This window comes from Aythya ferina, assembly GCF_964211825.1.
Source record: "Aythya ferina genome assembly, chromosome: 3".
Taxonomy (NCBI): domain Eukaryota; kingdom Metazoa; phylum Chordata; class Aves; order Anseriformes; family Anatidae; genus Aythya; species Aythya ferina.
Window position 1 is genome coordinate 67116424 of NC_140298.1, and position 23487 is coordinate 67139910.

General features: G+C 35.4%; 1 long non-coding RNA gene across 1 annotated transcript; it reads left to right on the forward strand.

Moving 5' to 3' along the window:
* Positions 1–1023: 1023 nt before the first annotated feature.
* LOC311433451 lies at positions 1024–19152 on the forward strand. Its single transcript, XR_014690750.1, has 5 exons — positions 1024–1344; positions 14205–14289; positions 15214–15355; positions 17322–17479; positions 18696–19152. It is a non-coding gene; the product is annotated as an uncharacterized lncRNA (long non-coding RNA).
* The last annotated feature ends 4335 nt before the right edge of the window (positions 19153–23487 follow it).

The following is a 23487-nucleotide window of genomic DNA, read 5'->3' on the forward strand; positions in this document are numbered from 1 at the left end:
AAACAGCTTTGCCCACTGTGGCAGCGTGGAGTTAATCAGCGACCAGGACTGTGGACAGTGAGTGGTCAAAGCATACAGTTTCCATTAAATAGTCTGTAATTATCTTAAGTCATCCAGATACATGATTGTAGGTGTGGTAGGTATAAACCATACAGACCAACTCTTCAGGTAGGAAGCCTGTCTGAGCAGTGTGCTCAGACAGGTGGTAAACTCAGATTTCTCATTCCTCAGATGAGAGAGGGAGAGAGGGGGATTTCCTGAGTCAGCATGAAGCTATGCGTAGGAGGATGCTGCAAGGCCAGATCTGGGGTTCCCAGCTCTGCAGGGTTCCCAGCACCCCACTTGTGAGACACATGGGTCAAGGGCACAGCAGAAGGCCAGGGAACCTACCCCCAAGGCAACCATGTGAGGCTTATTAATAGGACAATGTAGATGTTGTCTAGAAGAAAAAAGAAAGAGGCATCACCATTGCAATACTTTTGAGCGTTGGGGGGGAGCACATGCAACATATTGATCCCTTATGGATGGTTTGGGAACATTTAGCTGACGAAGCCCCTCAGGAATGAATCTTGTGAATAACAGTGGGTTTTGGCTAGGAATTAAGCTCCAAGCTGCTCAATGCTGTTAAGAGTAAGATGCTCCCAGGTCCACAGAGGGGAAAAAAAAAAAAAAAAAAAAAAGAGGGGTCTATAAGGTCTATAAAACTCTAAAAGTACAGTCTCCTCTTAATTGACTTTTGCAGCTTTCCACAGTCACAAGTAAGCAGCTAAAGCTTATATCTCTCTGTAGAATTTTTTTAATGTAATTTGAATAATGTCTTGTTCTGGTTATTTGTTGGTACTTTTAGCACTGAAATATTCTAGCGCCTTATTTATTTCAGCCTATGAAATGTCTCTACCTTTCTTTTGTTGTTATTATTAAAAGAGTCACCTGATGTTCTCTGTGTTGCTTCTCTATAAAAAGAAAAAAGGACCTGCGAATGTCCTTTTCATGGCTATGGCTTGTATCTATTTGTGTCTTCAGTGGGAGTGACTGGTAATCAGAGGAACCTGTGGGAAAGAAAGAGGCCTTGAAACAAGTTTCTGAACAATGACATAAGAAGGCAGTAAGTCTCTGGAGCCAATTTTAATTCTCAGCACTAAACAGTTTCTCATGCTACTCACACATCCTTAAAACTAGGGCAAGCGGTTTACAGACTCTACAAGCATACTCAAAGAAGCCAAACTTCTTACACCAAATATTTATTTGGATTATATACTGTACTGCTAGATCGAAGCAGTGATTCTATAAAGCCTCATCAACAATTGCCATATTTGTTTTGCCAGAGATGGTATCTTCAGAAAGGTAAATGGGGATTCTTAAAAACATGTATTTTCATCCGAATTTCCAGATTTTTGATGTTCTTTTTGCTAGTAATATCTTGTATTACTGACCCATTATATATATTATTATTATTATATATAATATTATATAATATTATATAAATATATTATATATAATATTATATTATTATTATATTTATATTATATATATTATATATATTATATAATAATATATAAATATTATTATTATTATTATACATAATACCCATTAACTGGGTATTTTCATTCCTAATCTTAATTATTTACTACTTTATTCAAAATACAATTTGTAACATTTGCATTAAGTTTTGAACAAATTTTTCTTGATATTTTCAGTGTGTTTGGGATTTAGTTGAAATTCCCATACCCTTTAGTTTAGTCTACTACCATAACAGTTCATAAACCAAGCCCTGTACTTTTATCCCTTATGGAAGACTCAGGATAAGTGATGTTTTCAGTCCACTGAGGATTTACATGTTGTAATACGTCATACATTGTATCTTAATAATTCCAGATTAAATATTATAAAACTCATAACTGACGTTTTTCTAATCATCCTCTATTCCTTCTACAAGGAAAAAAAAATATATATATTTATATATATAAAGTAACCCTGTAAATGCTCTGTAATCAATGAATAAGATATAAAGTATGTAACTGATTTTGCATGCTAGATTTGCACTATTGCAAACAGCAGTTGGCATACTCCAATAAACCATCATTCCAGTCAGGTCTTATACAAAAGTAACCAATTAATATTGCAAAAGTTTGAATAAATAAACTGATTAAAGTCAGCTGGGGTAGCCTTCAAACTTTTATTCAGCTGTTAACTTCTAATCGACACTATCATGGCTGACAATATCACTAAAGCTTTTAATAGAGACAAGCCTCAACTGCAGCATGTTAAAGAAGTTTGGCTCTGAATGCCACAATTGAGTTCTCTTAAATATGAACTGCCTTAGAAAAAATGTCATTTTAACCTGTATACAGATTATTTATTTTTTCTTCAGACCTAGACACACATCAAGCAAATTCTCATTTACTGCTGGAGCAGTGTAAATAGCAGGAATTTTCAGGAATGAGAATCAAATCTCTAACTGTATTTGCTCTGTTATAGCTATATCTTCTTTAAAATAAATTGAAATGCAAAATCAAATTTCCAGTTTGATTTTTTTTCTGTACCAAAGTGTTTATATGCATGCTGCAAAAATCATTACCTCAAAGTATGAGTCCAGCTAGAGTGCTAGATATACATTTTAAGGAAATAAATCTTTTTCCCATTTTTTCAGAAAAAAAAAATAAAAATCTGTTAACATAGCACTGCTAGAATAATATATATATAAGTTTACATTAAAAGTATCTTTGATGAAAAAAATAATCCTTTGTGTAATATTAAACCATTAAGACTCATATTAGTTTTCATATTTTCCCTATACTGCCAATCTGTCATTCACATTGTTTCTTGCAGCACTCTTATAACAGAAAATACCCAAGAAGCGTTGCATAGATGTACTAAATCCATTTGTTTCAAGTACAGAAGAAATGGCTGGTATTTCTCTTGTGTTTCTTTTCTAAAGCTCCCATATCCATCATTACTTACATCAGAGCCAATGTTCACGTAAGATATCAGGAGAGGAAGCAGAAATCCTCTACTGCAAACTAGATCTGTGCTCTAAATGTTTAAAAACTTAAGCAGTGTCACTCTGAAATGTGCATTACGTACAGGTTAGAGCCTTTTTTTCCACTTAAACACTTTGCAAACTTTGCAATTTAACCTAAGGGTGTTGGTTCATCTAATGGAGGTAAGGTTTGTGCCTGACCCCCACTAACACACATTAGAAGACTTCTTGACGTGCCAGAACATATGGAGGTCAAACAGCGGCTGCACAGTGTTCAATTTATGGTACACTCTTGCATACTTACCCACATCCTAAAGGAGCTTGCAAGTTACAGAATGAGGTGAAATAAGCTTTGCTGCTTGCAGTTCGGCAGCCATTAAATTATTAATGCTTGTGCGGCTGCTGCTCAGAAAGGTTCATTTCCACAGTTCATGAGATCACTGCCTGGTGAAATTACTCTTTGGTGTGCTATACCAGTAGCTCATACACTGGCCCTAATGGGGCAAAGTTAAAAAGTCATACAAGGCTTCCCCTTGTAAACACTTGTGTGTGGGGGTGGGAGTATAAGTAGTGAGGTGAGGCAGGGAAGGAGGGAGTCGTTCTGATTCCTCCGTATCCACATCTGTCTGCAAGGTGTGTAATTCCTCAGGGTGGAAGACCTGAGCCTGGCAATTGGTAAAAACTAAAGAAGCCACCCTAACTGCTAGGGAAAAATAGCTAGCAAGAAACCAGATGGTTATACATGTGGGGTTTCTCCCTGAAGTTCTACTTAAGGCTTTTTTGTTTTATTTTCACAGCAAAATGGAAAAATGCGAATGCATACAGAAAAAGCCACAGATTTATTTTCTGATTTTGGTCACAGTATTCTTACAAAAATGAAGAACTTACAGATCTGGAAACAATCTTACTGTCACATAGCTAATTTAAAAAAAGGAGTATAGGCTGTAAAATGAGTGTGCAATTTCCTACAAATGCTTCCGTGTGCAACAATGGTAAGATCTTATGGGAACTCTTATTTACATGCACAAGATTACATGGTTACCTAGTGATGCAAATTTGTAGGTGTAAAATAAGAATTGCAACTTCTGAACATAGACAGCAGTCGCAGAAAACTCCATGTGGAATGAAGCTACAGGAAATTTAGGAATAAAAATAATAATAATACAATAATATTTTTTAAAGCAGATTAGTGGAAATAAAACAAACTAACTAACAACAACAACAAAAAAAAAAACAGCCCAGTCCTCAATCACTGGTATGTAACAGTTCGGCTTACTAACCATGAGCCATATAGGCTCAAATGATTAAATAATATACCAGTTCTGTATTCGTTTGTCCATCTTCAGTCCTATATCCTTGTGCTGACATAAGGCAAACATGGCATGTGACAACTACACTGACCTGGGCAAAGGGAGCAAGAGTGTGTAAAACTGACATGATTGATAGAGCTGCCAGAATTTGTTTACCAGAATGACTTTGATGAACATGTACTTTTTTCAAGACTTTTAGTTCACTGCCATTTGTCTGTTGATTCTCATTAAGAGTAAAATTAGGCCATCAAACTGTCTGACAAAAATCCCACCTCAGCAAGCTGGTTGAAGCAGCTGAAGGTATTACAGGAATGTTCAATTGCTCAGGGATAACTGCATAATCTTTGTATACAGGCTAAAGGTACTGTAATAAAATTCCCTGTACATTCACACAATATTCCTAATCAATAAAAATGACACACATAAATCAGTCATTTGAATAAAGTAGGAACTGCCACATTTAAGTAATTAAGAGCATTAATAATAAAGTAAGCTTGGACCATGCAGTTCAGTCTGAGTAATCTTACATACAGACCAGAAAATTCTCAATTAAGATACGTTTCCACTTACATAGTATAGCCTGTTGTCTTTCTTTAATGTGAGCAGCTAGCCAAATTTCAGCAGGTTTGCAGCTTGTAGCAATGGAAGTAAACACTGCTCCTGTCGGGTGTTTCTGCTACTTGCAGAAAATATCTGAAATCCCAGAATAATTTGAATAGGAGACAATTGATTTCCCACAGATACAAGCTTCTTTTTCAGGCAACACTTGACCCAAAAACTACATCTCAGCTTCTCACAAGGTCACACAACTCCTTTGTTCTTTGCTTGCACATAGCCCTCCTATATCTACTAATTCTCTGCAATCCCTGATCCCACCATAAACTCCCTACCCACATGATTAATCTTACTGAGGAGCACTACACCTAGTTCAAGTTGCAGGTGAAACTACAGAAAAAAAAAACAGCTAGCTCCACAGAGATTTGTTCCTTCCATCTGAATAAAAAACAATTGTTCCAAGAACATTTCCCCTGATGGCAATGCATTATATGCATTTTTATCCCATTTAAAGACTCCCATGTAACTGAAGTTGTATCAAGTCATCAGGTTTACAAAATGAGGAGGGTGGGACTGTGTTAAGGGCTCAGTAAGCTGAATTTGTAACTGTGTCCACTCCCACCATGGCAGATGCTTGCGTCTTTCATTAAATCATTGACTGGGAGAAATGCAGCTAAGTGACCAAACTTGTTCAGCTGCCTCTTATTGATTTTCTTTCGATATCTTTCATCAAATCTGTGGACTTTACAGCAATCAAAATGGCCCTTGGGTGACCCACAGATGATTGTCTCTCAAACTATGCATTTAAGAGAACAGAATAAGGCATCTCATCCAGGGAAGTTCTGGCTTCTGTTTTGCTTGATAACATTGTTGACCATGTTGTCAATACCTGTAAATGTGCAAATGAACAAAAAAATAAAAATAAAAAAATAAAATAAATAAGCAAAAGCCTATAAACTGTTAATATAGGAGAGACAAGAATCTGAATCAGTTGTGTTAAAGATCAAAGTGGTCAGTGTCTCTTAAAATGTTAGATACTGAAAAAATTATAGATATTGAAAAAATGTTAGTGACTGAAATTCTCGATTTATGGCTTCAGTCTTACAGTTCTCTCAAATGTTGTATGCACCTGGATTCACGGAACTGATTCTTTCAGTCCCTATTCATTGTCACTCAAGCAAGACAGGTATATAAGTAGTTCAGTGGATTGATTCTTCTTATGCAGTAAGAGTGAACCTTTATATATAGCTACTGAAAAATAACTCAAGGACCTTTTTCAATTTATCATGTTAATTCAGTCGTTGCAGTTAGATTCCAAATTCACATTTTATTTGGAAGATTTTTTGATCAACCTGGTGATCTATTTTTTTAGGAGGTAGTTTATTCAAAGATTCATATGTTCCACTCAAATAAAATAACACTTTAAGATATATAAGGATAAAAACACAAGCCATTATATAAATAATAGAAACAGAAAAAAAAAATCCATTGATCTGGTAGTGTTCATAAAAGTAACTTTAACATGTTTAACTAAATGCAGAAACCTTAATTAATATAGAATCATAATATAACACAGTGACAGAGATTATAGTCCCGAACATGCTGTGCTACTCCTCTAATACAATATAAATTAACTCAAACTCAATGCTTTATAACAGAAAGACAGGGTTCATTTTCTAATTATTAATGTTTCACTTCTGGTAGAAAATTAGAAAGATAGTTTATGACTATATAAATAGAGAATTATTTTTCAAAAAATATTTGTTATCAGAGTTCATAAGTTTAGAATCTTTTTCACTTCACAAGCCTTGATTATTTTTTTTTCCCATCTTGGTGCCCAAAAGGCTGCAAGTTGTTCAATGAATGTTATAGTCAAATCTGGTAACAAATAAATGTTCTCTAAGATATGAGGAAACATAATCTCACCTGCATTCTAAAAACAAAGTCCCACTTCTACAAACTATTTCTTCCCAGTACAAGGTTAATAAACAGAAAATCTAGGGGCACTTAACTGAAATTCATTGCTGTCTTCTAGACACAATAACAATGAATATTTGGGATAAAGAAACCATCTGATAACTATAGGAGAAATATCACACTACAAACACATTGAAACCCTATGCACAAAATACCATCTCACAGAAAATTCAAAGGCTTTGAAGAGCATCGTGCTTCCTGGAGCAACTACAACCATAAATGAAATAAAATGAGATTTTCCAGTGTGAATTTGAAGAGAAAAAAAAAATCATTAGTCTCTCTTTATCCAATTATTACTATCTCCACTGTGAAAAATAATCCTTACAAACAACCAGAGTATTTTTTATGCGCAGAAGCAGAATAAACTGTGTATTAAATACGATATGAAAATCCAGCTGAGCAATACATGAAGTCCAACATATTTTAAAACAATGTAGGTAATAAGAAAAGCCATCAAATCATAATGTAAGAATAATAATGTAAGAATAACACAATATATAAACTCAGACTAATTGGGCATGAATACTTTGCAAAAACCTGCCTAAAACAAAAACATATTACCAGGGTCTGTTAAGAGAATAATTGTTAATTCTTTTTCTGCTTTTAAAAGTAAATCACAAATGAACATCTAAAAATAGGTAAAGATAGGTAATGGCTACAGATATATCATGAGCAGGCCAGTTACCAGTACAGCATTTGGACTCTTCTCAACACCTGTGTGAAATGCAGTACATTCCATCACTTAACTTAATTTTCTTGTAATAAATGCTAATACATCCTATATCATCTTCAGATCCAAAAGAACTTTTCCTTATCATTTCATGCTCACATATTCTAATAACGTTTAATATTATGCTAATGTTAATGTTAATGCTAGCTTAAATTCAGATTTTTTATTTTTTTTGTCAGAGTTTATACAAGTAAGGTCCATGGGTGGTATGTCATTTGGGATTGTCATACTGAGAATCCTTTATTATTTGGTTGGGAGGGTAGGGATTAAGATATGCTTCATGACACTGGATGTTGATCCTGCATGGAGTAAAGGTCTGTTACTAGACAGGTATGAATAAATCAGGCATTCTGTTCACTATGTAAAAAAAATGTTTCTATTTTTCAGGAATGCAATCTGCTGTAAAAGATATGGAAAATAACTGGATGATATAAAACTTTTTAAAATAAATAAATAATAATAATAAAAAGCTTATTGTGGCTAATGATCTAATTGTTCTAATATTCCATGTCTCTCAAAAGCTTCTGTAGCCAATGGTAGAGAAGCCCAAATGAAACACATCTGCAGAACAGAGACACTCTTACCCACATCCTTCTTCTCCATGCAGCAGAACTATAGTAGTTTTATTGCTTACAAAGTCTTCTAGAAACAGTAAGTCTGAATAACTTCTCCATTTTAATATTTTGTTTAGAGCAGAGGGCTGAGGGTCAAATCAGAAACTATTTTCAAACCATAGTATTTAAAAACTTTACAGGTGGGTGAGAAACACACAAGTTTTTTTTTTTTTTTTAATTTATTCAAATTGGTCGTCGTGCTGTTTTTGTTTGAATTTTATGTCTCCATTAGCACATCTCTCAAGAAAAAACAAAAACAAAAACAAAAAACCACTATTTTTAAGATTTTTCACAAAAAGAAATTGAGGAAGAAAATTGTTCAACAGTCTTTGGAGTGTTTCTGTAACAGAGGAACAGAAATGATACCATACCACTGAGGGATTGGGCGTACAAAGTAGTGTCACTAGCTTAAATCTGTATATCAAATAATTAAAGTAATGTTCAATTTTTACATAGAAAATAGAATGAAATGTATGCTAATAAAATAGCATTCCACCAAATTGAGATTAAACTATTTGTATTTTTGCATTGGAGAGCACTTCAAATTGCCAAAGTTAATCAAGGAAATCTGTTCACACAGAAAAGGTAAATTGCCCCATACTGTATTAATTAGCAGGGAATTGTCTTTGAACTGAGTTCCCTACACCTGAAGAAAAGCATTAAGAACTCAGACTTTCGCTCACAAACTCTGATTTGAAAAAAATAGAGTCAAAGATGGAGATTTGTGTTAGAAGATCTTATGCGTTCAAATTTATGCATGCAGTTTTATGCATGCAACAGTGTTTCAGAAAGTGTCCAGGGGAAATTATAAATATTTTATTCTGAACATTTATGAACAGTACATTTAATTTTCATATGTACTAGTTTAGAGCATGTGAGATCATTACATGTGAGAGCATCATTTTTTCCCTTATGGTAATCACTTCAACAAATTTCTGTTACTACAAGACAAGTTATCAAAAAATTTTTAATGTTAAACGTCAATTAATAAACTGACCAAAAGAACAATACTATCTTCTCAAATCTACCTTTAACTGAATTCAGATAGAGCTTCAGTCACTCATGAAAGGACAGAATTTTATTAAAAAAAAAAATATTAAAAAAAAAAGTATCTGCAACTCCAGACCCTAAAAACTTCAATTTGTTCTTCTCACTGATTTCCCAAACTGACATCCATCCAATTTCACCCTGAATAAACTACAACCCTGAAAAAAAAAATATCTAATAGCATGATGCATACTTCATACATTACCTCTATTTTCCTCTTGCCCTTTCCACCTTGTTTATAGTTTTGCATAATTTATAATCTGCTCAAGAGAGTGAAATAATTGCCTGGTTAAAGTGGAGAATATTGAGGCAGGCTTTAGCCTGAAAAGGCTTTCTTGGGTAAGCATCCCTTACTCAAATAAGTATTAGCCAAATGATTCAAGAGGAGAGTTTACATAAATGCAGTTTGTAAGCATCTGGTCTGGAAGGATATTTAATGCTGTTTCTGTAGTTTCCCAATAGAAATAGATATCAGCTATGTTTTTGTTTCCCATTGCTCAAAATAAATGGAAAAGAATTAGTTCATTAGACAATGATGGATCTTCCTACACTTAGTTAGTTTTCTAAGTTACTATAAATTTTAAGGCCAGATAAAACCAGTGCATCTCCAGAGACTTCAGCAGAATTGTACTGTTATTCATGAACAAACTCCCACTCCTATTTTACAATAAATCTTATGATAATTTCCAAGTAATATTGTATTCCACAGAAAAGATGGGAACAGAAAGAAACATAACAGTTTTATAAATCATTGCAATGACCCAAGAGTTCAAAAATAAGGTATAGAATAATAAACTACAGTAATACTTAGTAATTTTGATTTATTAGATAAATCAGGAAAATACAAAAATATATGGAACAGAAATTTCTCAGATTTTCTTAACTCTTTATACTTTCATACAGGCTTAAAAATGGAAATGGGCAAGAAAAAGAGAATGTTTAGCAAACTACAATGTGAATAGGACAAATTAGCTACATACCACTTATTTTTCTTTGAGTCAATGGAAAATATTTTCATTTCATTTCCAAAGGGAAAGGGATACAGAGTCTTTAATTAGTATTCCATAAACAACTCCAATACTTTCGTTAGAGAACAATAAACAAATGACAAAGAATGTTGATCTTCAGAAGTGGCAAAGTATTTGGAGAAAATCTGTGGAAGCAGTGGGAACAAAAATAAAAAAGAGCCTAATAGATGAGGTATAATCTCTGCAAGAAGGACAAGATGCACAGAGGCCAGGAGAGAGCATAGGTTAGTTGGGGTTTTTGTAACTGGCACATCTAATTCAAAAAGCAAACTAAACACAGAACCTTTGTATTTCAAAACCATCTTAGGTAGCAGACTTTTGTGTGCCTTCTACCTTTTTAGTTTAGAAAGGAAAGTTAAAAAAAAAAAAACACAAACCTTTTCATGGAGAGTAAATGGCATACTTTAGACCCTCACTAAATCACGATTCCTTTGCTGTTTGATTAGGAATGCATTTGAGAGTCTGGACACTTTCTTTCAAACTTGTTTGCTTTTCTTCCTCCCCGCTTCTCTTTACTCGACATTGTCTGTCTGTGGTGCCTAGATTTCAAAATTCTCTTTACCCTTTAAAATGTTGCTGTCAAAGACGACAATAAAAGGGAGATTCATAACATGAAGAGTATTCTGCCAAGATGCTTCTCCAATATATATTGCCATTATGTATCTTGACAGACCCTTGTGATTAATATTGTCATTCTAAGCCAATGAAATTGATTCTGTCATCACCTTTAGAAGAGAAGGCAACCAAAAGAAAAAGTTCATTTCTGGGTTTTACATGGGAGATAAAACAAACTTTTAAATGGTGCAAAAGGAAAATTTGTTCCTTGTGTGCCTTCACCCTAGATTTCTGCCAACCATGCCTCATACAACAAGATACATCAGACTATATCCCTATCTGAATCTAGCACCCCTGGTACACTTTTGTTAATTGCAGTTTCCAGCAGCACAGAGAGTATTTTCACACAACTTGGAATGAACCATATGTTGTTAGCCATTTATCATCCTTGTCTTAAATTCTTTTGCTTCTATAGACACACAGTAAAATTATCAGGCCAAATAAAAAGTGTCAGAGAACAACACAAATCAATCTTACAAACAGGTAATGGAACAATTCTATTGATTGAAAAACATTTACAATAAAAGTGATAAAGATATAAACACTGCAGCTTTATCCAATTGCCTTTTTTTTTTTTTTTTTTTTTTTTTTTTTTTTTTTTTTACTTTTTACTTTTTTTTCCCTTCCTCCTGCTGAGAGTGCATAAATGTCCAGAGAAACTATATCTTCTTTGGGCATGGGTGATCTTTTTGATAATATCTGGTTGCTTCCTTCCTTTTCACTTTTTGTTGCTTGAATGAAAAATTCTTCTGCAAAACTGCATTTTCAGCTGAATTGATTGCATGAACCTTTAATTCTAATGTTTCGATCCATTGGCTCCTGCAGATTATATATGTGTCTTGTATTTCATAGACTTTTAGTTGTGATAATTTAGGCTTAGATTGCTGATAATGTTAGACCATTAGAGAATATATAGTCTGACAGCAGTCATAAAATAGGCATTTGTTACTGCATTGTGTTTTATGTTGGTTAATGGTGTGTCCACAAATGTTTGCAAAACATAAAAGATACCAATATTTTAATGATGCAATAAGACTGAATCAAATAAAAAGCCATATCTTTGTGACAAGAAAATTTATTCCAAAACAATAGCACCAGAATTTAAATGAAAAGTTTTATAGAAAAGAATAGTGTGCTTGTCAGAGGTTTATATACGTGTGTATTTATTAGTGTGCTAAATTGATTATATACAGTAAATGGCATTGCTGCCATTACACTGTATTCTGATCATTTCCATATGCTTTTGGCTTTTATTTTGCTTTTGCAATTAAGGATGTATAATCACAGTTATTTGAGTAGGTTGCATACTGCTGGGAGAAAAAGTGATTGACTGAGTAACAAAATAGGACATGAACATAGGAAAGTTTAGGCACCATACTGGTCAGACAGAAAACGAAATTGCTGACTACTTGCAGGCTTCAGGATGTATGCTATTTTTCACAAAAGCAAGTTTATTAACCTGAACTTTATCAGGAGTCATGACCAGATAAAAAGCCTACAGTAGCAAATAATGAAGCTGCTCAGATTTGAAAATAGCATATATCTTTTTGGTTGTATCAGCATTTTATAGATTTAAAAAACTGATTCAGGTGAGGAATTAAGCCATTTATCCAGACCAAAGAGTTTCCTATTTAAATTCTGTCTGATTAAAATGGTCTTTGCTATCACAGCAATACGGCTCTTCTTTTCTGCCCTAAACTGATACAGAGGAATAGACAGCTGCTGAGTTCTGCTATAGGAGAATCTGCCAATCTGTGCTGGATATGGTTATACCCTTCATCTCTTGGTGGTTTTTCCCTTTGTGTGAACCTCCAGCAGGGAGCTCACTCACCGTACCAGAAGATACCCCCAGGAAACAAATCAGTTTGTAGAGAGACTCCAAGCTCCCACCCAGGTATGGAGACCTGGAGGATGTCATTTTTATAGCTCTTTCAAACTCAGACATGGAACAGGAGGCAACAGCATGACAGCATGAGGAGGGGTAGTGGTGAAGAGAGAGAAAAATGTCTCCTATTTCACAGGAGAGATGTCCTAAATATCACCTGTCCTGCTCTAAAGACCTGGGTAACAGGTCAACCACATGGATGACAAACTCCAGGGAAGCCCCTTCTCCCCTTATTTAGCCTGGAGCAGGAGACATCAGTTGACCTTCCTCTCTTGCAAGAAGGAATGGTACAATGAAGTTAGATAATTTGAGCCAATGGGGATTTATATGAAGCATCCATTGGAGTTAGCAGGAACCTTTTGCAAGTACAGGAGGTCTTGAAAGACTGTCTCTTCCCCCTGCTGCACAGCGGTAACCTCTTGTGGAAGAAATAAGTGGGGTGAGACACAGGTGGTAACAGAGCAGTACCACGGGATCAAAGAGGAAAGGTTGATGGAGGTGCACAATGTATGTCAATGAACAAGACAGTGAAAGATAAAATGATGTAAGAGATGGGACTGCTTACTTTCTGCCCAAATCACTTTCTCCTGATGCTTTTTCCTAAGTCAGCCTACTTTTACCTCTGCAAAGTACTGGCATTTGTCTTAGCTGATTGTAAAATCAAGACTTTTAGAAAAAAATAATACCTCCTTTAGTATTTGCCATGACTATATTTGAAATCATTTTGTTGTATTATCAGTGTCTACAACTCTTCATAGAATCTTAATTAGTTACAAACAATTTCTTGAGGCTTTTGGCTGAGGTGATGTACAAGCACATCTTGATTTTCACTTTAAAGACTGAATAGCAAATTAATATATACTGCTTTCAAGAGTGGAACTATTTCTGGTGGGCTTTTTAAAAGAAATAAAAACTTGATGGCTGTTTCTCTTTTTTTTTTTTTTGTATTCACAGATTGTTTTGAGTGTCAAAATAGAACATTTTCCAAACAAGATTTCTTCATTTTGCAGTCCGTTTTCCCAAAAATGTTATTGGTTTCTATACATATTATACACTGGTTATAGCAGGTTAGCAAGATCACAAGCAGGAGTTTGTTTAGTGGGATAACCTTTCAGGCAGCATAGTTCACCTGCAGAGACATGGACAGAATTGGGACTGTGGTTGGTATTTCTCTCAGTTCAAAGTATGTAACTGTAAGAGGAATTCACATGATATGTAGAAATAAGCAGCTTAAAACTATTAAGAGGACATTAAAATAATAAGCAACAAACTTCATGCTCAGGTTGTATATGCATAAAGTTGAAAAACATTTCTCTGTTTCTAACTAGCATTGCCTGCAGAGCAGTAGGATTCAGCATTATGAAAATGCAAAAACACTTTAGAAATTTATACCTTAATTAGCACAGAAAATCCTGGTTGTACCAGAAAGTGTTGTTAATCCTTTTTTTTTTTTTTTTTTAAAGGGAGATGAATAAATCAAAACTTCTCTAAATACAGCAAAAGTATTCATGTGACTTGGGAAGGAGAAGGTACATCCTTGGCTCATAGGTCAGTCACAGTAAGTTCCTGACAGGAGAAAGAGAACAAGCTCCTAGACTTTATTTTATGATAATGTGCCTCATAACTGTTCGAAGTCAAACAGAGCTATGCAAGTAGTCCACAGGTTCTATTTTGTATCACAAGCCAGATCCTATGATTTTAAAAGAAATGGAAACTTTGGTGGGACTGAACCCTGACAGAAGTCTGGTGGGTTAGTTGTAAACCACTTGGCATGGTTTACATCACATTCTTGAGGAGAAGAGAGGTCTGCCTTGCCTACTTCAGAAAACCAGAAGCTGACAGAAAATTGCCTTTGCTTTTAATACTACTGTCCCTCATAGCATAACAATGGTATGGAATAAGTATTTCAAGATTAAAAGGTTATAGATTAGAAATGCCTTAAATAGAATAAATACCACAAAACTGTACTTATGTTACTGCCAATAGAGCAAGCCAGATCTGCCCACAGCCAAATTTTAAAAGAAAATTTAATGTGCTTTTATTCAATAATCTACACTCTTCATTCACGTAGGATTGTTACAGATATTTGCAGCTTGTCAGCTTGTTTTCCAGTCTGTGGTTGTCTCAACTGACAAGCTGGTAAATATCTTTTTAAAGCAAATTATCCAATAAAGGAGTTTTTTTTGTTTGTTTTTCCCCACTGAATTTGCACTAAATTTAACCTCATGTCAGGAAATAGTACACTGTGAAGTAGGGCCCTCAGGTTCAGCAAAGCAGTTGGGTAGCTCCATTAAAGCAGCATCCATCAGGTACCCCCTCCCTCTGTAAGGCTGCTACATGGGTAGTTGGCTGGTCTGTCAGGCAGCAGCAACACCCAAAGGCACAGCTATGGGCCTGCAGATACTTGCAAAAAAATATGCAGTTAAATTTTAATGTTATCCTCTATTCAGCAGCAATTTTCCTCTTCCCCAGTTTGAAAAAGCAGCTGTGGTATCAACAGAGACATTATGTAAAAATGAACCATTTGATAAGTGGATGAAGAAAGATGCTCTTTGATCAGCAGAATATACAGACGCCCACAAGTGCAAAGGAGCACTGGAGGAATTCCTAAGAAGTAAGTTCTAGTAAGGGTGAATTTGTTGGAATGATAATTGTGTGAGAATCTGTCAGGCAGCAAGAAAGAGCTCTAAGCTTCCAAATCATATGATACAAACAGAAGGGGGATGGAGAGGAGGAGAGGGGGAGGAGGAGAGAGAGAGGAGAGGGAAAAAAAAAAAAAAAAAAAGCACTTTTGCTTTCAAAATTTTCAAAAGTCTCCCAAGGCCTAAAAATAGATCATGGGGGATGAACCAGATAGTAATTTATTCAGAAAACTAAGTTGCAGACAGAATACACAATCCTTTGATGTTTGAAAACTATTGAAAACTATTGAAGAAAGTCTATTTAAGAATATCACTGTTTGAAAGTTTTCTTTCTTCCCTCCCTCTCATTTCCATGAAGATTGTAATGTGGGTAAACTTTCCTGGTGCTACTATATTTTCAGGCATCAATAAAAGCAGAGAAGTCCATGGCTGCGTGTAGTTAAAAGATGTCTGTGTGCTACAAAAGCAACAGTAAATCCTACTCCATTGGAACACACCCATGGTTGAACAACCAAGTTTAAGACTCTCCAAGAGAGTGTATTTTGTTCAGCCCCTAGATAAAGTTCAGCTCTTGTAAATTACTAATTTTTACTTTTTCATTGGATCACCAACTAGTAAGTTTCTGCATACACTTCAGAAAGACAAGCACATTAGGTTTTACTCTGTAAGCCATCCTATTTCTAATGAAAAATGAAGGCTTTAAGAGGCATTCCTTGTATAAACTCTTCAGGTTTGAGGAGTCAAACTATGCTTAAGGGGATGAAATCTTATGATCTATATTTTCTCTAGTAATTTGAAGACAGACCCTTGGGCAGATGAATTGCATTTACCGGCAGAAACCTGACAACAGACAGAATGTTTAAATCCTGTGTTACCATACAGACAATTTTTATTTATTTATTTATTTATTTTAGGACTTGAAGTGTGCAGTTGATTTAGCCAATGAAGCAGCAAAAAATAAAAATAAAAAATAGTGAACTATTTTCACCCTCTTATTTTTTGAGTATATTTTCCTTCTGTAACAAGAATCCAAACAGTTTATCAGGAGGTCAACTTTCTGGGAAAATCCCAGAACACTGGTTTTAGAGATTATCAGCAATTACCGAGGATACCAACCTTCATGAGACCAGCAAATCCAACACCTGCAGGAAGATAACAGAGGAACCCAGCACTGTTTCAGAAACACCAGCAGTATCACAGTCACAGCTAGATAAATATCACATGACAAGAAGAGATAACAAACATACTGCCATAACCTCGGGAAGATCTCAGTTTACAGAGATTAAGGGGGGAAACAGAAGGAAATGCAGTTAAACAAAAAGCCCGAATGATACTTCTTCATCACATTGGTTGTGGAAAAATCAATAGAAAAATACAAAGAATGAACTCAGTGTGTTGAGATGCTTAAGAGTATAAGTCAGAGCAAATGCAAGCAAGCTGGAAAATGAGACCCACACTGATGGTTGCTAAAGTGCTACCAGGAGGATTTAACCCCTGCTCTGAGTTGGCTTTCACATGCATGCAGTTTGCTTTACAGAGACCGCATATGTTGCAGTGGAATATGTCAGCTTCTATTAGCTGGTGACAAAATGCAAGGCATACATGGAACTACTAAGGGTGACCTGATAGACCTATCTCATACAACAAAAAATATCGTCACCCCCCTGCCCCTCATTTCATAACCAAATGCTGAAATAAATGACACTTCTTTTGCTGAACTGTGCTGCCTTGTCTGTTCAGGAATCTTATGTCTCTGCATTAATATTGACACCATCACTCCCACCCAAATTGGATGCAACTTATATTCAGAATGAGAATTGATGGGGGAGAAGTATCATGTATTTTTCATTGATTTGCCCCATATTTTGTGTGTGTGTGGTTTTTTTATTTGTTTTTGTTTGTTTGTTTGTTTGTTTGTTTGTTTGTTTTTCCCTGTAGTGCTACTGACTTGGCCTCAGCTTCCCCATAAAATCAAATACAAATCCTCAGCATTTCTCGTTGTCCCTCTTCAGACACAGGATGCCTATGACAGGCCAAGAAAAGTCTGCTATGGACCTCTTCTAGCAGATGAGACTTCAGAGAACTATTGAATACAGGCACGTATCTTGTACATGGCATTTCCCTTTCTCTTTCATCTCAAAGGTCCATAAAGTTTAAAAAAAAAAAAAAAAAAAGTGTTTTACTAACACTTTTCAATCTATTTAGAGGCTACTGCGTATCAACCATAATGCCTGGGACCATTTACTGCCAGACAGGGTTAGTTAAAGAGCTTTAAAGTTTTCTCTTAACAGCACTTTCAGTTATGTGAGTTAACTGACAAGTGCTAAACACCTGCCCGCCACCCCAGTCGAGGCAGGGAAGACATTGTGTACTATTCTGCTAGTGTGATGTTTGCTTTATAAGGTATCAGTTTCTGAAGTTTACCTTTAACACAGGCTTTGGTATCATTGAGACTGTAATCCAGTTAACAGTATCAAGATCTGATGGGGTAAACAGCATATTGAAGTAGTTTTATTTTCTTATTGATTAAGCTGTTTTGAGCAATTTTCTTAAGTGTTCGCACAGAGTGTACCTCCTAATGCTTGGTGGCCCATTGCCCCCTAAGTCACAGAAGTACTCAGAAGTTTTATGAGTGGTCTTCCGGCAGGAAGCTACACACAAACAGAACTTCAGGCATGTGAACCATCCCATTGAAGTTAACTGCAGATTTCAAGTTCATACCCATGTGTCTGTAGGATGACAGTACCTCAGCATCTTCATGCCTCTTGATTAAAGGCTAGTAATTGGAGACAGCTTCCAGTAGTATGGGCAACATTTCCTTCTGCAGCTCTGAGAACTCAGGACAGGACAAAAACTGACCAAAAAAGACAGACCTGGGGGAGCCAGATTTGCTTTTTTGGAAGGGGCTATCACATTGATAGATGCACTTTGAATCCCCCTGGCCTCTCCAGGATTCTACTTCATGCAAAATGATAGCAGTGGGATCTTGCTGTCCACAGCTTATTTTGCTGTCTCAGTCACTGCTTTTTCCTGTCCCCACAGCTGGCAACAGTCACAGTCATTTTTGGCATTGTCATAGGGACATTGTAAGCCCAGAGGTGCAAGTAAGGAGACCAAAGATAACATGACACCCTGCACAATAAAAAGCTCCCAGGCATACCAAGACTTCTACACAAGAAACAGTCATTTTACTCATTTATTCTGGAGCCAAAGGCTGTTTAATATCTTAAAGGCCTCTTGAACATCTAGTCTTCAGGGCCCTCTCCATGAATCTCTATATGAGGCATAACTTCTGGAATATTTTCATCTTAGTGCAAAACTGAAAAGCTATCAGAAGAGAACACCAGTGGAGAAAAAGGTGATGAAAACTCCTGCCTACTCAGAAGACAAAGTTAGAGAAGTTCCAGGTATTTACCATAAATGAACTCTTGGGAACACCAGCTACCTCTGTGAAGATAAATGTTGTCTTTGCTCCATTCTCTGCAGTGAGGACATTTGGACTGCATAAAACTTCAGAGTGGGAGGGGATTTAAAATTAAATTTCCCATGCCAAAGTTTTCATGTAAGGCTACTTAAAAAAAAAAAAAAAAAAAAAAAAAAAAAAAAAGAGAGAGAGAGAGAGCCTGATTGTCATAAAGCTTAATGTTACAATGTTTTCAATTAGTTCAAATGCTTTTTTTTATTGATCATTTTTATTATAGTTGTTCTCTTATTTTGTAACTCTTATTTGGAATAAATCTCAGTTTATTTTAAACATTTCGAAAAACTACTTGCTTTTTCAAGTTTTATCAAGCATGAGTATTGTGCTGGGCCAGGAAAGTCTACCTACTTCTACATGTAAATATGGTGAGAATTTTTGATTTAATGTTTCAGAAAGTTCAACTTGTGTGGTTCATTCATTGACTTGATTTTGCAAGGCTTCGAGCTTTAGCTTCAGTTCATATGAATGTGCTAGGCATCTTGTAGAAGATTAGCTCTTGTTTCCTGAGGTTTAACAAATTCAGTTACTGAAGATCTGTGTGCACGTCAAATCTGATATGGAGATCTGTTTTTTTTTTGTTGTTGTTGTTGCTAGCTTAGTTTACACTGTTATATTCTTGTGTTCCTAATTTATGTAATACATTCTTTTCATTTACATTTTACTATTTCCATTCTGGTTAAACATGGTTAAACATTTTTGTTCATTGTTCTGCTTTAAGTCTAGTTTCTGCTTTTTTTTTTTTTTTTTTTTTTTTTTTTTTTTTTTTTTTTAATCTTCACATTAACAGTTTTAAAATTCTGAAAACCAGCTGGTGTGTCAAGAAGCTCAAGACTGTTTGGATGAGATCCATGCCACATAAACTTTTAATACACAAGCACAACAAATAAGGTGCAACGCAAGACCTATGCTGAAGATTTAGTATTAATTGGATATAAATTGATATAACTGAATTATCCTAAGTACTTCAAGCTATAAAGTATAATTAACTTGATCTATTTCTAAACCAATTTTAAGCTGCAGAGAATGGGAGGGAGAAGGAGGACATCATGAAGAAAAACTGGAGAAGGAGAAAGGAAATGGAGAAAATGAGTAATTTAGATAAGACCATATAATTCATACAAAGGGAGACACATATATAAAGTTCCTTAAAAGAACTAAAGAACACATGGCAGCCTGTCTGTTATTTTTATGAACAATTTATGCACCCAAGATTACTTGTAAATCTCGCCATACTATACATTTAAGAAAAGCATAAGCAACACTGAAGAAATAACTAAAGTGATTCTGCATATCTGTGCTTCACAAAGAGATGGGAAGAGGTAATAAGTAGACGAATGGAATATTTCATTCCTAAATATGACACCATGTTATTTTTTTTCCATTCTGCTACCAAATTACTTTGCCTTGCAATAACTAATTCCAAACACTAACAGACATGTCCTACAACTATAAACATGGACCATAGGAGAACTATATCACAGAAGAACCTCAGAATGCAGCTGATGTTTTTAGGTTGTCCTTAATCAGTCTAGCAGAGAGGAGATATCATGAAGCTGAGATCAGTTTATGCAGGTGTCCAACAATTTAGTAGTTATTCAGGTATATGTATTTTCCTCTATTAAAGCCTTTTCCTTCCTTCCTTCCTTCCTTCCTTCCTTCCTTCCTTCCTTCCTTCCTTCCTTCCTTCCTTCCTTCCTTCCTTCCTTCCTTCCTTCCTTCCTTCCTTCCTTCCTTCCTTCCTTCCTCTCTTTCTCTCTTTCTCTCTTTCTCTCTTTCTCTCTTTCTCTCTTTCTTTCTCTCTTTCTCTCTTTCTCTCTTTCTCTCTTTCTCTCTCTCTTTTTTTTTTTTCCTTGTTCTCTTGGCCTCTTGATGTCATTCCTGTTCCCACTGTTTTGACAGATCACAAGCTCAGAGCATATTCCTTCTCCCACACAGAATTTGGGGAGGAGGGGGGAGTTGTCAGTTTTGGGGATAGAATTTTTAACAGATAGACTCAGCTCAAATCACCACAATAGTAGAAAAAGGGGAGAAATAAGACTGTGACCAGAAATGAGAGTCAACTATCTAAGTTTGTTTTAAACTGTAAAAGTGTCAGTTTTACTCTGAACTTGTTTCTAAAATCTGGCATAGAAGCAAAAAGGGGAGGAAACTGGACTGAAAAAGGATGAATTGCTTATGCACAGTTGGTGATATCATTCAGTTAATATGGAAAATTTGTTATGAAACAAAATGTTTCAAGAGTTACAAACTCATATAAGGGACTTAAAATTTTTGCAAGGTGCTTCCCACAATGCAGTGATTCTTTTTGTGTAGGATAAAAAAGTGGAAATACAATTCTACATTAGTAGAATTGGCTTAAAAATAGAAGTTTGCCAAAATTGAAAGATAAAGGTTTCAGCAGCACTCAATTTGAAGAAAGAAAGCTAAGCTTTTAACTGCAGACAGTCCCCATTTCTGATTAAATTCTTTAGCGCTCTGATTTCCTTTCCCAGAATATGAAATCAGATCACAGAAAGGGAAAAAAAAAGATCCCAGAGAAGAGACCATTACTGACGGAAGCCATGTGTCATTAATTTGGTTATAAATTATTAGCTGAAAGCAGCCTCTCAGCATTTGTATTTGATGAACAAAAATTGATTGCTTCAAGGGCATTTCAATCCTTTTGATGTTACCATCTTTTAGTCCACCACAAATCTGAATCCTTAACAGAATGATTATAGCATTATAGTAATCCTAAGAGCCAATACTAAAGGATTTGGAAGAGCAACAGAGATCAATAGTTTGAAAAAAAGCATGTCTTTTTGAGTTGACAGAGCTGTCTAGCCTGATAGTGAACCTGAAAAAAATAAGTGGGGACTAAGTAAACAAGCAGTCGTGCAGGCTGAGCTAAACTGAGATGATGAGCCATTTTTCTGAATTGTTGAATACACCAGGAAGCTCTGAATATTTCCACAGGATTTAAGCAACACTAATGGCAACCAAGGGATATTTTGCCAACAATAAAAAAAGAAGTTTCAGAAATATGTTTGCAAGTGTTTTCAGAGCTTTGTGAACTGTTCTGGAGGTTGGGAAGTTCTGTGAGGTCAACATTTGTGTTTTGCATAGACTTTGAGATTATTTGAACTCGGATTTGAGGGAACATTGTCTTAATGATTGTCTTCCTTTTAGTTGCTTTGAAATCTAGAATCTGGGCCATATTCCAACATAGAGATGAAAGTTCAGTCCTCTAAGCAATTGGATTGTGAGATATACAGTAGACAGAAGGACTATGCATTCTTACTGTGCAGTCTCTACCAAATTTTTAAAAAAAAAAAAAATTAAACTATGGAAGCAAGATTTAATATTTGTGTAAAGTTCAGGATGTTCCAGGTTGTAAGCAACAAAGTTTCCCTAGCACAACAAATCAGAAAAATGAGCTGAAAGCTAATGCCCCTCTTCAACAGATCAAGGATTAGCATAAAATTATACTCTGAAGGAAGAAAAAGAACAGCATTGCAACAGTGGGGTATTGTTAAAGATCACTGGAATGGATAGAGGGAAAAAAGAGAAGAAAAAAATCGTTACACCAGGGCACTGCAACCCGGTATAATGTTTAGCAGATATTTAATGATTCTTTTGGTGTGCTAAACAACAGATTAACTTTGTAGTACTCAAGTGAAAATTCAGGCAAATTCAGATGCAACACATCTGGAGAGCATCCCATGGCAAATGGTGAATGGCTAAGTAATCTATTTCAATGGCAAGACATGTAGCAATAATTTATTGTTTGTAACAAGGGCTGTGAGCCTAACATTAATTCTTATACAGAAAATTCTAAAAATTATTTGAAGGATAAACGCAGGACTTCCAACAATCACATTTCTGCAGTAAGACATATGTCACTGATACATATTATTGTTAAAAGATAAAGTCATAAAAGTCATTTGAAAAAGGGTGTGTTTTTCAATTCTGTGTGATCTTGCATATGAAGACCAGTGAAAAAAAACTTCAGCATGTACCTTTTACGCTACTGCAGATGATTTTCTTTATGGGCCATAGCTTTTTAGCTTGGTTCATGTTTTCACATTTCTTACATCTGAAAGAGTGGCACAAATTAAATGCACATTAAAGACATGATTTTGGAACATTGTGTTGAAGCAGGTTTAACCCATTATTTTGAAGCTGTGCATGATAACATGTGATCTTTAAGCTTAACCTTTATCTCAAGCTGTTTAAAATGTTTTGTAGCTGTTCTTGTCTAAACGAATAAAGGGGATGATAAGCAGGAACTGGAATAAATAATAGTTGCTTTAAAACGGGCAGAGAAATTGATAGCCCTACAAATGGTAGCCACCTGTATCAGGAAACTAAAGAAAGAGTATTCAGTAAAGAAGAATGACTGGAAGCCTGGCAGCAAAGTATAGAAATGGCAAGGGGAGAGAGGTCTTTTTAAAATGCTGTTTGCTAATCATGCAGTGCCACCCTTGAGCCAGGAATGCAGGTTACAATATCATTGGTGGTGTGCTGACTTCATCAAGCCACCACAATTCTACCTTCAGTGAGTTACAAGATTTCATCAATGTCAGAAGCTGGCCAGTCTGATGAATATATCAACCTTCATTTTCCCTTTTTACGGGAATGAGC